This window comes from Strix aluco, chromosome W (assembly GCF_031877795.1).
Source record: "Strix aluco isolate bStrAlu1 chromosome W, bStrAlu1.hap1, whole genome shotgun sequence".
In the NCBI taxonomy this organism is placed as follows: Eukaryota; Metazoa; Chordata; class Aves; order Strigiformes; family Strigidae; genus Strix; species Strix aluco.
This window is the reverse complement of record NC_133970.1, coordinates 26185880-26202625: the sequence shown is the minus strand read 5'-3', so window position 1 is coordinate 26202625 and position 16746 is coordinate 26185880. Positions and strand designations below refer to the sequence as shown.

Sequence of the window (16746 nt, the reverse complement as noted above, 5' to 3'; positions counted from 1 at the left end):
GTGAGACTATCAGCAGGAACCTAGCACCAAAACCAAACAACCAGTTTGGCTGGAGACTGGGCTGATAAATGGCCGAAACTGCATGAACACGGAAGAAAATCTGATAATGAGTAAATCACTTTACACTATAAATATCTGCAGCCATCAGGGTCCATTCAGCTCTCCCTCCATAGTAGCTGGCTGCATGGCAGTGATCTCCCCTTGAGTAGGGATGCCTCTCAAGGTTACCCCTTGAGCCTGAGAGATCTCTTACCTGACATCAGGCATTGATGGGTTGGTAAGTGACATTTTTTTGCATGCATGTAACATTTAAGATACATATAGTAAGCTTATGTGATAATCTTTGTATCCCATACTAACTTTAAGTGTAGTAAATAGTATTGACTGTCAGTCCATCTGTACTTGTTAAATATTTTATGTACCTAAATTTACTGATTAGAACTCAATAAATTAACTACTAGATCAGATCTAGATCTGTCTGAGTGATCTCTGACTCTTCTCCTGTGACAACCAGCCATGTGGCTTCTGCTAAATTTATATTCCAGTGCTTCTATTCCTCAGTGCCCAATGCTTTCAGCATAGTCTTTAACAGTCCATTGTATCGCTCAGTCTTTCCAGAGGCTTGTGGTTAATAGGGAATATGATACATCCAATCAATGCCATGTTCCTTGGCCCAGGAGTCTACTTGGGAAATGAGTCCCCTTGTCTGACTTGATCTTTCTGTGATACTATGTCACCATAGAACTTGCCTTTCAAGGCCCAAAATAGTGTTCCAGGCAGTGGCATGGTTTACCAGGCATGTTTCTAGGCATTCAGTAGTTGCTTCCACCATTGTAAACATATAGCACTTGCCTTGGCAGGTTTATGGCAGTGGTCCAATATAGTCAGTCTGCCAGGCCTGGCCGTATTGATATCCCAGCCACCGCCCTCTATTCCAGGGAGATGTGGCAATTGAGGCATGGACTCTCCATGAAGTGCAAAAGGAAAGACCCTTTATTATTACAATAGTACATACTTATGCTCTTGTTAAAGCTCTTACTTCATAATTAGCAAATCAGCTAATTAGCTAAAGACAGCTATCTACCTTTTCTCCTATCAGCATAAGACCACTCTAACACGCGCTGTGCAGACCAATCACCTTCTTGTTCACGCACTGTTCACGCAGCGGTAACTTCTCACGGTTCAGTGTTGCAGCTGTCCATTGTTTTTCCCTGCCACCTTGGCACAGCTCAGCAGTTTCTTATCTTTCTCCCAAGGCCTGTTTCTCATCAAAGCCTTGCTGCTTCTCAGGGGCTTCGCAGAGCTGACAGGCTGATGTTGACTTGCCTCTCTCCCACAGGGAGACTTTACTTGCATGGCTCACTTGATTATGGCTCACTTGATTATAGCTCACTTGATTATATTTCACATTCATAGATGACCTCTGTGATCACCTCAGTGGTCTGGTCCATCCCTCAATCATGAGCCCATCTCTATGTTGCATCTTGTCCTGGTTTCGACCAGGATGGAGTTGACTTTCCCTGGGTTGAGATGAAGCACAGCTCGAGGGCCGAGTCCCGATCAGTCATTGGAGTATTTCATACCATGTGATGCCATGCCCAGGGATACAGGTGGGTGGGCTCTCTCGGGCACGCACCGTTTTCGGGTTCCGGTGGGGTCGCGTGTTGCTGTGGGGGCGGTTGCCGCGCTCGGTAAGCCACTGCTGCATTTTACCCGTTTCTTTTTGGACTCACTATTGTTACTGTTGTTCTCTTGTTATATTTAGTAAATTCTTTCTTTTTATTCAACCTATGAATTCTCTTCTTTTTGTCCCTCCCCTATTTCACCGGGGAGGGGGGAGGTGAAGGGCTGGCCACGTGACATCTGGCCAAGTCCAAACCTCAACACATCTCTCCCGAGATTTCCCAATGTTTCATGGGCCCACTGAGCTACAAATATCTCACCCAGTCCAGGTCTAAGTGAGCCACTTCAGTTCTAGCAGCCTGCTCCATCTGCTAGTTGTTTTGATGTTCTTCAGTGACACGGATCTTGGGCATGTGAGCATCTACATGACATACCTTTACAGCAATGTTGTCTCCCCAGGCAGAGATGTCTTTCCACAATGCAGCAGCCCTGATGGGTTTTCCTCTGTTCTGCCAGTTGCTCTGCTTCCGTTGCTGTAGCCACCCCTACAGGGCATTTCCCACCATCCATGAGTCAGTATAGAGATAGAGCACTGGCCATTTTTCTCATTCAGCAATCTCTACCGACAGCTGGGTGGTTTTCACTTCTGCACAGTGACTCAACTCACCTTCTCTTTTGACAGCTTTGCTGACTTGCTGCGTGGGACTCCACACAGTAGCTTTCCACTTTCTATGGTTTTCCACAACAGAACAAGATCTTCTGGTAAATGGATTATAATACCTTTCACCTTCTGTTAACTCATCATATGGTGGCACCTCCAGCACATGAGTCACCTCCTTCAGAAATGCTCCAAAATCTCTGCCTTCTGTCCAGTCCATGAACTACAGGGGGTTTGGGATTCCCCATTGTATTGGGTTTACATGGCAAGGTTTTGGTAGCGGGGGTGGGGCTGCAGGGGTGGCTTCTGTGAGAAGATGCCAGAAGTTGCCCCCATGTCCAGCAGAGCCAGGATGGGGAGGGGAGGGGGATTTCAAGCTGCCACTGAGATAGAGTGAAATTCTCCCAGTAACTACATAACAATATTCTAGGGAAACTGATATTCAGTTCTTCAGTGGTTTGAACTCGGCCGGTAGGCAATCACCATGTGCCCAGCTGTTTACTTCCCCCCCCTCCCTGGTGAAATAGGGAAGGGACAAAAAAAAAGAAATTCGTAGGTTGAATAAAAAAAATTTAGTAATAATAACAAAACAACAGTAACAATAGTAAGTCCAAATGGGTAATATATAGTGCAGTGGCTCATCGACCGGCGACCGGTACGCAGCCTGCCCACAGCAGCAATCCCGACCACACCAGAAATCCTGCTGCCGACGGGGAAACCGAAACTGAAAAGGGGCAGTGAAAGAGCATGTGCCAGCTTATATACTGAGCATGATGTCACATGATATGGAATACTCCAATGACCGATCCGGGCCGGCCCTCTAGCTGTGCTCCCTCCCAGCTCAAGGAAAGTTAACTCTATCCTGGCTGAAACCAGGACATCCAGTGAACTGAACTGATCTAGCATTCATTTGTTGCATAAGGACAGAGAAGAATTGCACTGGGTTGGAATACATGACTTCTATTTATTCTCCATTTTTTCATGGTTTGCTGAAACTCATCGCAGGAAAAAGAACAATTCTTCCAAATCCAGGGAGGAAAAAAGTCATTCTCAGTTCTATGAGGGGATGTTAAAAATGGCACTGTCCTTCTAATTCCATATCCAAAAAAAGTGCATTTTCAACATGTTATTTTCCACATCATTTTCCTAAGATCCTTATCTGTTTCTGCTTTTTTTCATCCTGAGGTGCTAATCGGAGCCTCTCAAGAAATAGTTTTGGCTGAGAGAAAAAAAATCAACATCTTGAGCTTCCTGCTGTGTACTGCTCATCCCCTTGCTTTTGACTTTTTTGCCATGTAGTTCACTGAGCAGCTCCTATTGGCTTCAGTGCTTCCAAGAACAGGACTTTGGTGTCAGACAGCATCTCCACAACAGAGTTGCCTGGAAATCAGTGCGTACCAACAAAGAGCTGCCCTGGAAACAAAATGTTTTGGCCCAGGTAGACTTTACCACTGAATTTCCTAGGTCAGAGTAGATGTATCCTGTTCCTGAGGTTGGAACCTGTTCCTGAAGCATCTTCCTATTTACTTCCATTCCCTGGGCACATGAATGGGACATCATCCATCTACCCCAGGTCAGCTAAAGTGTGTGTGTGGGTTGAGCTGTTTTCCTTTTTTACCCAAACCAACACCTCCTAAAGTGTCCTATGGTGGTGAGACTGATCTCTGCTGGACAGATGAACAAAGAAACTGGACCAAGCCTGAAGTCCCCTCCTGTCCCCCAGGGCACAGATGTGACAAGAAAAAGTGTCCTGGAGCAAAGCTGACATCTACCACAGCTTCTGTACAGACTTCCATACTCCCTGCAACTAGCAGGGCTGCCTGGCTGAGGAGATAACAGTGCCTTTGTTTACACACTGATGTCCTATTGAGTCACCAGAGACTGAAATGAGAGCACTAAGAAAGGTGCAAACTATCTTAATTCCTATTGGAAGTCCTCTAATGGACTGTTAATTTGCAAGGCTAATTCAGGATCACAGAGTTGTCAGCACATTAACCTCTTTATTACTGATCACCACACCTGGAAAGTAGCACTAATACTGCCATGGAGCATGAACTCTGTCACCTTTTGGCACTTCTGCTCAGCAGGCAGACTGTGTGCTCTAGCACACCGGCATTATTATTGCACCGGCATTACTCTGAGCTGTAGGGCTGCTTCCTCTTTTTGACCATAGACTTGTGAGTTCAGCAGCTAAAACTGGTGGGACTCCAAGCTGCAGTCTAGGGAAACCCCTGCATTTCCTCTACAGTTGCTTAATCTGGGAGCAGTAGCTCTCTTGAAACTGTTAATACCTCTGCAAGAATTTAGGTGAACAGAGCAAGTATTAGAAATACAGGTTTCCATATAAAATCAGTGCCATGGCTTTTGCACAGTCCTGTAGAGTTCTTTTCATTTTTCTTTCCTTTTTTTCCACTGTGACTGCTCTTTGGTGGAACATGGGCTAACAGGCTTCAGAACTAGCATGAGATGGAAGAAACTCCCCAGAAGGAAGTTATGAATTAATTTACCCATGTTGAAAAAATTTCCTCCCAATATCCATGAGGAAGTGCTTGGCTTCTGTGAGAGAAAACTCCTTGCAAAACTTGACCATGTGTTAAAGGAGAGCTAATGGGCAGATCATGACTGCATTTGATTCCTTGGAACTAGTGGGAGGAAGGGGAGAGAGAGTGTTGAAACATTTCCAGACTACCTCCATGAAGACCTTTTTTTCCTAGGCTTGATGCCAGGTTCTCATGAGAGCCTTCATTTTGAAATGGGATTGTTTCCCTGGAGGGAAGCTTGATAGAAGTCGGGTGTTTTGGGTTTGTGGTTGTGGATTTTTGTTTTGTTTTTTAATTTAAAATGTAATATTAAAAGACAAAGCAGCAAATTGTCTGCCTTGATGCTGATGGTACATCAAAGATTGCAAAGCCTAGGCACTCTCTTACTGCGAAGAGGATGATTTATAGAAAATTGCAGGCAGAATACATGCATGTTCTGGCAGCCATAAAGACAGTCCCTCCTTAAATTCACTAAATCCAACAGTGCTCCTTCTGCCCAGAAATAATTCTTCCTCCTATTTCTTACAACCCTTTGTTGAAGGGAGAGGGGAAGGATGGAAAGGGAAGGAGGGATAAGAATTTGCTCCTGTTTAGTAATCAACTTGTATGGCTCAAAGAAAGATTTAATGGGAGAGACCCTGTTTGTGTGCTTTGTACTTGCTACAATTTGGTCTGTACCTGATCTTTTCTGCAGCCAATAAAATCTGGGCTCCTTTAAGATTATCTCAGCTTCACCACTCAGATAAAACTTCCTCAGACCAGAGGAGGGATCTTCCCCTTCACTGTGACAGAAGCTTTATGGTTCTACTCTCTCTTCCATCCATATACATTGAAGTGCTTGAGGGGTCAAGAAATCCCAGCAGTGTTCCAATGATATATTATACTTCACATTTGCTAGTAGCCATGGTTAATAATTGTGCTAGTAGCTATAGTTATCGCACATATGGGGAAGCATGGTCAAGATGACCTTCATTAGCGATAGGATAAACTTTAATCTCCAAACCCTAGAAAATAAGTAGAACACCCAGGACCATAAAAAGAATGTCTGGGATTGTTTTGAGGATGAATTATTTGACAACCTGGTGTGGGGACAAATTCCCGTACAGGCCACAGGAGACAAGACCACAGACAATCAATATGATTGGAAGTCAAGCTCAAACTTTATTAGCAAGCAAGCCCTTATATACTCTTGTGCCTTCTAAAAATAGCAGCAAGCCCTTATATACTGTTGTGCATGCTTATTTCTAAAAATAGCTCCCCTCGGTACTTTCCACAAACATTGCTACCTGCACACAGCCAGTAGAGAAGTTCCTGCTTTTGCAATTCCAAAAGGTCTCTTCTTTATCAGTTTCTTCCTTAACGAGCACATTCTTTTCTTCTGGCCTTCTTGTAACTATTTGTTTTCAGACATCGTTAATGTTCTGACCCGAGTGCTGGTTGTACTTTTCCATTGTCAGTGTGGGCAGAAAGTTCAGTAAACCAGCATGCACACCCACAACCTGGCAAAGTGAGTAATTAATTACTTAATTTGGCAACGAAACTAGCTTTTGAGTGTCCTGAAAGTGAACTACCTTCATTATAATTCTAAAAAACACACCCCTGGGTCAAAAAGACCCCTGCCCAGGTTAAGACCCTTCCCCTTGTTATAAATGGGTTCAGACTCATTAAGATTTTAAAAACCCAACTCCAAATTTATTGTTTGAATAGAGACAAGCAAACAGCACTAGGTGTGCTGGGAATCTCCACTCCACCAAGACACATACCTTACATAACAAAACCGAGTCTTTTTATAGTGTAGTCCTTATACATATTCATGAGGATGGGTGTGTTCCCTGAGGGGTCTGCGAAGTTGTAAACAAGTTTCGCGGGCTTTTCTCGGGTTTCCATCATGGAGGGGGGGAATGACTCAGCACGGAGGATGACTCAGCACAGGTGTATTCGCAGTCATAGTCTAAACAAGTCTGGACATGACACTGTCTGGTTTGATGGTGGAGGCCATTTTAACTCCCCTCTAACAACAATTGATCTTAACAAGAACTATGTACATAACATTTCCTAAAAAAGTACAAAAGCATTTAGGAGTTCCATACATAAGAGAATTACATTTTATCACTCACGTGGGCATGAATCAGACAAACATATCTCACACCCTGAGCATGTGTAGTAGAAGCATTAGGTAAGCTGTATTATAATTGTATGTTAATCACTAACCAATCAGTATCTAATAGGTGTGTTTGGAAAAGTACTAACCTCTGATTTTTGTGTATAAAAGAGGCACGAAAGCCTGCTGTTGGGGTGCTTGATTTGTGGAAAAGTCCGCTGAGCACCCAGGCCTGAATAAATACAATATCTCTCCTGAGCGTGTTAAGATTGGTTTATTGCACGCCGGGCATGAATCCACTTTTCAGACAACACCAATTCTAGTCATACCCTTGTGCTCAAATTGTTTTTTGCCTCACTCCCATACATTGTTTTGGTGAGTATGCATATAACCCCTAATCTCCCCCTGCACGAACATGTTCTCCAGTGCTAGATGTAAAACTGAAAAGAATTTGATAGTGCTGTAGGAAGAAGTGTGTGGAGTAAAATGTGCAAAAGAGGTACCTTGGGACAATGATTATTATTAATGTAAGCAACACTAAATAAAACTTCAGACTAAGGCAGCTTTATCTTTGCTTTTTTACTTCCATCACAATGACACCATTTCATTATGAACCTTGATTGTTACTTTCCACAGTTTTAAGTTATCAGTCACAAAAGTGCAGAAACTTGGGGTTAGAAGGCCTGTTGTTTTAAATAGGTTTATTCGTTTTATTTTTCAGCCAAAACATTTCACAAATCTAGGAAATATTTTTGGTACTTGGTAGTATTCTTCTACATGCTTATGAGACAAAAAAAAAATAGAGATGACCCTCTTTTTATTTCTGAGAGAAGACTTCAAAATACATGCCAGAAATGGACAATTTCAGTTTCTTTATATCAAATGTAAGTTGGAAGGGGAATTTGAAACTGGCCACATGGTAGATCTGTTTTATATTTTGCAACCTCCAGCACCCATTATGCCTCCACCCCATTTTATAGGGTAAAAAAAATTTGCTTAGGGAAGATTAGCTAGATGAATGTGCCTGAGGGATCACCTCAGGAGCAGATCTGCATGCAGAAACCATTTTTGCCATGGCTGCAAGAGAGCTGTGACCTAGCATAGTGCTCCTCCCGAGCGGCTCCCCCAGCACTGCAGGAGCTGCTGATCGCCCCTGTGCAGGAAGCTTTGAGAATGCAACAGCTTGGAAGGGGTTCTTCAGATCTTTCCCCTTCTTCTCCTCCTTCCTGACCTGTGAGTGACTCAGTGCCCCAAACCTTAACTTTTGTTACCATCTTCCTCCTTTTAATCTCCTTCATTTTCAACACCTCCCATCTCTACTATCTTCTCTTACATCTGTTCTGCCTCATAGATCTCTTCCTTGTTTTCCTTCTTTCGGTTCCCTCCTCCCCCCCTCTCTCATCTCCTTCCTCCTTTTCTTGCTCTTTCCTCTTCTGTTTCTTTCTTTTTCCTCCTCTTCCCTTACACATTGTTGTTAGAAAGGATTCTTGCACCCCCTGGTGCTCTTGCATTTTGTGTGGTAGGAGAGGAGATTGTCTTCTTTCTTTCTCTTCCCCTAGCAGATCGTTATTCAGGAATACAGAATGTGAGAGAGAAACGATATCTCAGGTCATCCGCAGCAAACCAGTGAAAGAAACGGGGGGGGGGGGGGGGAGAATCAGGGAAAAGATGGCGATCCTCCATTGCCTGCCAAGGAGCACGAGACTCACAATGCAACTTCTACAGCAATAACAAGAAGAGCTAGGCAGAGAGAAGGAGGTGGCAGTGGCGTCGGGACGCTCCTGTAAGTTTTTGCAAGTAAAACCCATCTCTGTTTTGGCATGAGAGAGATTCTCTCATTCGTGCGTGCGTATGCCGTTTTATCCACCATGTTTCTGTGAAATCCATTCATTCGGCCAGGGAGGAAAGAGGAAAAGAGGAAGAAGGGGGGGGGGGGGGGGGGGGGGAAGGAAGAAAGCAAAGGGAAAAAAAAAAGCGGCGTGTTTTCTTTGAGACCAGCACCTCTTGCATGAAGGAGGAGGTGCTGGTAGTGGGAGGAGGAAAGCGGTTAATTAATTTTTGTTGTTACATTAAAGGGGGATATGGAGAGATAAGTGAGATATAAGCAGAGGGGTTTTTTTTGGGGGGTGTGTGTGTCGCTATATGTCTGGATGGTGTTGTGTGAACTTGGATCAGAGACGGGAGAGTCATAGAGGAGAGAAAAGCTCCCTACTGGCACGACTCAAGCAATCGAGTGATCTCCTTCTCTTCTCTTCTCTTCTCTTCTCTTCTCTTCTCTTCTCTTCTCTTCTCTTCTCTTCTCTTCTCTTCTCTTCTCTTCTCTTCTCTTCTCTTCTCTTCTCTTCTCTTCTCTTCTCTTCTCTTCTCTTCTCTTCTCTTCTCTTCTCACAAAGCTGGTCCCTCACACGGATATTTATGCTTCCCCCCCCGCTCTCCTGACACTGGGATGTGAGGGCTTCTGTCTCCGTCTCGAGTGTGCGTGGCAAGTGGTTTCTTTGAAGGACATTGTTTGGAGGAGGACGACAGCGTTTAGCTGGAGAGCAGAAGCCATTACACGCGCTTTTGCTCCCTTTTCGAGAAAGGGAAGGGAAGGAAGAAGCCCCCTCCTTGTTCGGTCCCCCGATGTCTCTATCTCTAAGTCAGATAAGAAAGGAGTTTTCTCCCGCGTCTTTCTCCATCACCGGGAGCAGCTTTCTCTCTGTCTCTCTCCCTCTTTCAATTTCTTTTATCTCCTTGTCCTCCATTTGTAAGCCGTTTCCTTTGGTTTCACTTTAGACTCTGCGACACAAAGCTCCTCTCCCATACACACATGCATTCTACGGTCTTTTTATGTTTTTTGGAGCAAACTCCCCCCCCCCCCCCCGCCTTCTTAACACTGTGGTTTCTATCCTACACACAGATCATCCTGGAGTTTCCTATATATATATGATCTTTTAAGATTCCCCCCCTCCCCTGGCCGCCGCCAAGGGGGGGGGGGGAGGGGGGCTTTGCATTCGTTTTCTAATGTTTGGAAACAGAAAGACCTTCAAGTTTGAGTGCTTTCTACTGCTACTTTTGTGTGATTCGGTGTGTGTGTGATGAAGCATGCATAAGAGGAAGTGACTAATTTGGCAGAGAGCTGTGATCTGAGTCAGGTAAGCCATGTCATGTTCTCTAGCTCCACCAGAAAATGGAGGAGAGCAAGCAGGCTTCCAGTAGACAAAGCTGACATGGGAAGTGCTCCTAACACTATGGTTCTCTCATTTTTTTTAATTTTTTTTTGTAGCTTTGCTGGCAATTCCACCCCGCCCCTTCCGCCTGGATTTCTTCAGTTTTTCAATGTACAAGACTGTGATAGGTATTCTTTCTGTTTTCATGCTATCAGGAAATGAGAACTGGAGGAAATTGCCTGGATTGTCCTTCATATAGAGGAAAACATTTTATTTTGTTGTTTTTAACTCTTATTTTTTCATGTTAAGGTCACTTTTGTATATATTTTTCTTTGGTTAAAGTTAATAGGATTTAAGGGTTTGATCAGTTAGTTAAAGAAATAGCATGTTTTTGTAATACATATAATATTTGGAGACAAGTGCTTGTAGCCTGAGGCTGCTCAGGTTCTTCCAGAGAACATCATGAAATCTCATTCTTTCTATGTGGTGATGATGGCCTGAGTTTTGGTATTTTACCTTCTGATGCTCAAAAGCATTCTTTTTTTCTGGATGTACTTTAATATGGAACACTTTCCCTCACTCACGAGGTTGTATATTTATAATACCGGAAAGCTTTCAGGAAGCTTCTCAGTACCATAAAATGCATAATTCTTTGCAGTGTGTGGGGGAAATGGCAACTTTAATGGTGCTCTTTTTTGGTGTCTTACAATATGCTTTTTTGAAAAGCATAACAAGGATGTTTCTGGAAGCTTTTATGTCATGGTAGTTGAACAGGAAATTTTGGGTTTTTTTTAAACCTACCTTTTCATCTGGAATAGTTAGGATGGTTCTCACACGTGGCCTTACTTTTTTTCCTACCAACACCAATTTGCACATCAGTTGCATAGTGGATACAGTTCCTCAGAATTTCAAATTAAAATGCTCAGACACTAAAGCATATAAAGTGCAACTCCATGGGGAAAGTATCAGATGGAATGCTCAGAAGAGCTCGAGAGGAAATGTGAAATATAGATGTACATATGGTAGAAATGATAGTGTGAGAAACGCTCAGTTGCCAATTATCCATAGCTCAGACAGGATGCGGTGTGAAGCACTCTTTATTACGTTCTTGCAAGACCGGGCGCCCCCATCAAGTGGACGTGCCTACCCCAGCCATCATACAATGGTTTATATCCCTTTCTCCCAACCGCCAGTTCCCTCCCCTGATTCCCCATTGGCTGAGTACTACAGGGTGTACAGACTTTCCGAACCGCCTACCGATACGCCCCTTCATGTATGTGTTCATACGTCGCATGTTCATGGAAATGAACCTTGGCTTTCTCCAGGGCGGAGAAGTTAATATGCATGAGCTCATCACGCAAGCCTACTAAGATGGAAAAGTTTGCCCCAAGTCTTTCGGTATCTGCATCCATCTAAAGCCAGTTCCAAGTACTGGGTCATCACAGTTGACAAAAAGACCACTTGCCTTCTAGCCCTAGGCCAGGGATTTCAATGGTTGTGAATTGCTCTTGTTGATTGCTTTGGTGAATCGCTCCTGCCCTTCCCATCAGGCTTATTATGCGAAAACAACATTCTTTCCCTTACAATTACCCCCTGTTTTTATTTATACTCTTGTTGCTTTTCACATATTCTCAGAGTATTGTTCTATGAACATTCTTCGAGTGTTGACAACATGATTTTACATCTTTTCTCTGATGACAAGTCATCTCTTGCATCTTCATCTCCCTCTTCCTCTAGTAACAGCATCTTGCCAAGATAGGGGGGGTGGTTCCGGAGGCATCTGTTTGACAAGGCGGTTTCACTGGACCAATCCTCGGACGCAAGGGATTATGTAGCATCCTACGGAGAAAGTGGAGAAAGTAGGTGGTATCTTGACATCCTTGTTCTTCCCCAGTCCGCACATGTGCAGTAGAGTCTCTCGAACTTTCCTGGGCTTTCTGGTGTTGCTAGGGGCTTCTGACAGGGGTCCCTCCAGTACTTTTCCATTGTGCAATAGCAGTCCATAGGAGTCTGTGTTTACAGAAAAAGAACTCTGAACCATTTTAAAAACAAAACCACAGTAAATCTCCTTTAACTTATGTACATGGCAAAATACCAGCAGCATACCTGCTCCTCACATTAAAGTCACTATATTTTTAACACGAATCACCACATTCTTCACAATCCCTCACATTTTATTAAATTGATTCGTGTTTGCGTTTATCCCTTGAATGACTGAATAAATCAATTTAATAAAACATGGAATCATACATGGTATAAACATTAGGGCAGCAAATGTACACAACAGAAAATAAAAGCTGTTTTACCCACGGTGTTTCAGGTAGTCAGGACCATAGATTGCCATTCCAGCCATTCCACGTTTGCTATCTGTGATGGGGAAGCGGTATAGAGACCCACAGCCAGCTTGATAATCCCAGAGGTCCCCCACAAACCCAGCAGTGACTGAAATTGAAGGTTTTACTTATAGTCTTTGTTAATAAAACAAACTCATTATTTTCAAAGGGGTCATATGAGTTGGTAGCTGACTCCTTTTAGCTATTATGAGGCTAACATACACAGTGAGGAGAAAAAGCCAGCTACCATAGTGAGGTCCGGTATGGCACATTTTTCTGTTTACCCCTGGACCCATTGGGTTGCTGCCAATGGTCGGGTTCGTGTCTTCTTAACAGCAAAAATGGAGGCCTTGCCCTCACTTGGACTTATCCTCAGCTTTTCCCTCACTCCCTTTTACTTTTTTTTTTTTCCCCTAATTCCTTTGTTCAATTGATTTATGTTTTTATGCAAAACAGTCTAAAACCAAAAATCATAGGTATTACAACTTTTTAACATATGTACATACACACTGGGTTCATGTAGACAATTCAGGACCTCACTACTATTGGTGTCACTCGGTCTGTTTTAATAAGTCCAGTCTTATTTTAGCTCCATTGTATTCGAAGCTTCAGATCTCCAGGTGCTGACTCAATCTTCTAATTGGGTTCACCTGTAACTGGTCCTTTTACCCTGGAAATATGAGTCCATCCTCTTTCAGCAGTTCTTACAGCTGTCTCCGTAGTCAATAATACCAGGAATGGTCCTTCCCATCTAGGAGATAAGCTTTCCTCCTTCCAAGTTTTGATTATTACTTTATCTCCAGGTTGTATTTTGTGTACTGCAAATCCTAAAGGAGTTGTCTGGGCTAACATTCTTTTTATTCTTAATTCTTTTCGGTTTTTCTCAATAGTTTTAATATATTGTTGAATCCTCATGTCTTCTATTAATGGATGCCCTAAAGGCATACCTAGGGAATATGGCATCCCGTATAACATCTCAAAAGGTGAGAGGCCTGTCTCTGAATTTGGCATAGTCCTAATATGAAGTAAGGCTAAGGGTAAGCATTTAATCCATGAGAATTTGGTTTCTATCATTAATTTAGGTAACTGTTGTTTCAAGGTTTGATTCATTCGCTCTACCTGTCTATAACTTTGTGGATGCCATGGAGTGTGATATTCCCAAGTGATGCCCAGATCTTCTGTATTTAACTTTATAATTTTTGATGTAAAATGAGTACCCTGATCCGAATCAAATACTTTTACAATTCCAAATCATGGTATAATTTGTTCCAATAATATTTTAGCTACTGACTGGGCAGTCGCTCTGGTGGTAGGAAAAGCTTCTATCCAGTGAGTTAATTGATCTACTATTACCAGTAAATATTTGCATCTCCTAACTTTCGGTAGTTCTGTGAAATCTATTTGGATCCTTTCATTCATTGCAGAAATTGTTTTGCTGGTAGAAATACATGACATATATTCAGTTTTCTCAAACATATTGATTTTAGGGTCATATTCATTAACATTTGTGTCACCAGGTAAAAGATCAGAGTGCCTGCTTTTTATCCATGATGTGCCATTAATGGTATGCACTGAACAGCTATCAAGATCCTTCTTATTGTTTGTGGCTCAAATACTTAACTGGTTTTCATTAATCTCTTTTACACTGTACCTATCACCCAAAAGCTTTGTTTCAATTCTGGTCTGGTTTGCAGAGTCCTCTGCAATTCTCCTTGTATCCCTATTGTCTAGAAGGATCCACTTCCCATTTACCACAGTGGTCCCCAATTTTTGAATTTCGGTTAACGCCTGAGGGTTATATATCTTTTTCCCATAATCTACTTCTTGTTTCATTACATATAAACAACCTTTGAATTCAATTCAGTTTGTTCTAGATCAGGGCTTATCGTTCTTTGTAATTATATTGCTTCGATGCAATTGTGACTTAATTCACCCCTAGGATCTCCATATAAAAATTGAGCAGGGTTTTAAGCACCGGTTACTCTCAGTTCTAATTCTGGTGCTCTCATTAAGATAGTCTCATATTTCAATAGCCGACTATCAGTGAGCCATTTCTCAGCCTTTTGCTGCAGTACCCCACGCACATCATGAGAGGAAAACACTGTGATAATCGCTCCAAAAGTCACCTTTTGTGCCTCTTCAATCAGTAAGGCTGCTGCCACTAAAGACTGTAAGTATGTTGGCCAGCCCCTGCTTAAGGGATCTAATAATTTTGAAAAATATCTAACTGGTCTCTTACTTCCAGCCTAATCTTGGGGCAGAACCCCATAAGCAGTTTGATCTGAGGTAGTTATAAATAATTGAAAAGGCTTTTTAACATCCAACAAACTTAACACTGGAGGCTCAGCCAGTGTTTCTTTTAGTTTCTGAAACTTATTCTCATCTCTTCTAACACGCACCTCCTGCGCTTCTCTTAACAATTCCTGTAGACCCTGCTCTTGCCAATCATCGAATTTTTCTAACTTCTTTCTAATATCTCCCCATAATTTGGTCACGAATTAAGTTTTTAATAAAGCCTCCCCCACCGGGGATGCATGCAGGGTCTACTCCCGAATACATTTGTAACAATTTTTTTTTTTTTTTTTTCCCTTTCTCGCTGGCCGCTTTATTCCCCGGCCGGGCTCCTCCAGCAGCGCGCTCAGACCGCAGCGCTCGGCGCAGCCCCCGCGGGGGTGCAGCCGCGGCCAGGCCCCCTCCCTGCGGCACTGCGGGGGGGCCGCGTCCTGGCGTGGGGTCGTGCCGCGGTCCTAGGGGCCGCCCGCCGCCGCCAACGCCTTCCCAAACCTCTGCCCCACTATTTTCTAATTGTTTCTGCTTTTCTCGATTACGGGTTCGGCTGCTGGTGGAGGGGAAGGAGCGCTAGGTTTTGGTTCCTCATCCAGGAGTTTAAGATACAACCCCTTTGTTTTCTGTGCATAGGCCTCAATCCATAGGCGACAATACCCAGTCAATCCCAAAAACTTTCTTAATTCTTTCTTAGTTCCAGGGAGGGGTAATTATCCCTTGAATCCCTTCGGGATTTATTTTTCGTCTCCCTTCTGTAATTAAATGGCCCAAATACTTAACTTCATTTTCTATATATTGGAGTTTGGCCTTTGAGACCCTTAACCCTTGTTTTCCCAGAAAATTAAGGAGTCCATCAGTGGCTACTTTCACCTCAGACTGCCCCTCCCCTGAGAGTAAAATGTCATCCACATACTGTAGTAACATGACCCCTTCAGGTGGCTTAAATTGTTCCAGAGTTTGTTCTAATATCTGCCCAAATAAATTAGGGGATTCTGTAAATCCTTGAGGTAGAACACTCCACCTCAACTGTTGTTTGCACCCTGTCTGGGCGTCTTCCCATTCAAAGGCAAACAAATAAATTTATTTTTTTTTTTTTAAGGAGGGGTTTTTAGTCCTCCCCTATTACCCTCTTCGACTCACACGATGGGGTTTATATCTACCTCATCTTTCTCTGTCAGAGTATTCATAGTAATAGTCATACACATTCCTTATAAGTGTGGATTTGTAATCCTAGTCGTATCACCAAATCCCGGCCCAGCAGATTACTGCCTGCCTTTGGGACATATAACAAGTTGTCCCACAACTGTCCCCTTTTTTTTTTTTTTTTTTTTTTTTAAATACGGAAGCTGTAAACCCTTCCCCTTTTATGCCGGCCACCAACGCCCATTGGTCCGATAGCTCCAACCCCAAGGGAATATAATTAAAGAAGTCTTGCTTGCCCCGGTATCACTCCCGGGGTCCCACCCTCCAATTTATCAAGGGCTCTTGGTGGGATTTATAGCTAAAGAACCCCTGACTGCTCTATTCTGTCTTCAAAGTTCATGATTGGAATTACTTTAACTCTGGGCATTCTCTCTCAAAATGCCCCAGTCTCCCACAACGATAGCTTCTGGAGGCTTTTCATCCCCAGTTTCTTCCCATTCCTCCTGTTCCATCTTTAAGGTAAAAAGGTGTTCAGTCCTTTGTTGGACCCAACAGGAGGTGTAGTCAGACTCCTCTTGTGAAAAAGGGGTCTTTGAACTCTTGACATAACCAGTTCTTAGTTGACCCATATTTTGGCCAAAATGCCTTACGTCCCAAAATGGGCTCCTTTGTCCACACAAAAACACAATAATGTGTCATTTTCTTTTTTGTCCTTCCCCTTGTATTTGGAACGTTCCTCCATCGTATCAACATTCTCCCCAATGGACTGTACGGGGGAATGTTTTCAGGGACCTTCCCTGAATTCCCGCTAAGCTTAGTCTTTTTGTTCCCCCCTTTTTTTTTTTCCCGAGACTTCTGGTCGTTTTCCTCGCGGCACAGCAGAGCCGCCACTGCGGACTCCGCCCTCAGCCCG

At 43.2% G+C, this 16746-nt stretch overlaps 1 protein-coding gene across 4 annotated transcripts in view; it reads left to right on the top strand.

Annotated features, from left to right (window-relative positions):
• Positions 1-8584: 8584 nt before the first annotated feature.
• Positions 8585-16746, top strand: part of LOC141917713 (zinc finger protein 462-like) — a 158096-nt gene continuing 149934 nt past the window's right edge. For all 4 annotated transcript variants that reach the window (XM_074811110.1, XM_074811111.1, XM_074811109.1 and 1 more), the window contains exon 1: positions 8585-8705. The gene's annotated coding sequence lies outside the window, so the exon portion shown is untranslated. The remainder of the gene's footprint in view (positions 8706-16746) is intronic.